Raw genomic sequence first — 1,141 nt, forward strand, 5'->3', positions numbered from 1 at the left:
GAGGGCTGGGCGGTAGCAGGCCGCCCTCCCACCAGGCCTCGGAGAGGGACTTAGAGCACGCGAGGCCGAGGGGCAGGCCGCTGGGCCGCACGCGGAAAAGTTAAATAAAATTGCTTGTTGGAAACCACGGAGTCCCACGCTCATAACTGGGTCACCGAACGGGGAGGGGAGGAAAGGGCTTAGGGATGACTCAGTTCCCTCCGGCGTCTTCCAGTCCCTCCGAGGCTGTCCCCTCTCGTACTTGAGACTCTGGACCTGCTTGTTAATCCCAAACGTCTAGTGCAGCGGTTCTCAACCTGTGGGTCGCGACCCCTTCGGCGGTCGAACGACCCTTTCACTGGGGTCGCCTAAGACCATCCTGCATATCAGATATTTACGTTACGATTCATAACAGTAGCAACATTACAGTTATGAAGTAGCAACGAAAATAATTTTATGGTTGGGTCACAACATGAGGAACTGTATTTAAAGGGCCAGAAGGTTGAGAACCATTGGTCTAGTCTAGTGTGTATGTGGGTAAGTCATTCCCCTGCCTCAGAGCAAGACCAAGAAGCAGCGAGTAGCTTCTTCCTGGGGGTGGAGGGGGGGGGCACACAGCCTCCCATGGGGACACACAGTCTTTGGTTTATATTCCGTGCAAGGCCCCAGCCACTCACCTGTCCAAATTAGACACCTGGAGGCCTTGACGTCACCTCTCATCACGTGTAACCGATCAAGAGCCAACACCTGCAGTCAGACTGTTAGTCAGTCAAATCCACCAGTTTAGGTCCAGTCCCACCACAAACTCAACTCCTCATTTTAGCCAGTGTATTCCTTCTAAAACAGACATTGGAACACATTACCCCCATACACAAATCCCTTCAGTGACTTCACTCTGCTTTTATTTTTTTTAATATATTTTTATTGACTTCAGAGAGAAAGGAAGAGGGAGATGGAAGCGTCAATGATGAGGGAGTCATTGAACAGCTGCCTCCTGCACGCCCCCTACTGGGGATCGAGTCCACAACCAGGGCATGTGCCCTGACTGGGAATGAAACGGTGACCTCCTGGTTCATAGGTCAACTCTCAACCACTGAGCCACACTGGCCAGGCTTCACTCTGCTTTTAAAGTCCTCTTGCGTGTTGGCTGGACTTACTGACT

This window comes from Myotis brandtii, unplaced genomic scaffold, assembly GCF_000412655.1.
Source record: "Myotis brandtii unplaced genomic scaffold, ASM41265v1 scaffold728, whole genome shotgun sequence".
In the NCBI taxonomy this organism is placed as follows: Eukaryota; Metazoa; Chordata; class Mammalia; order Chiroptera; family Vespertilionidae; genus Myotis; species Myotis brandtii.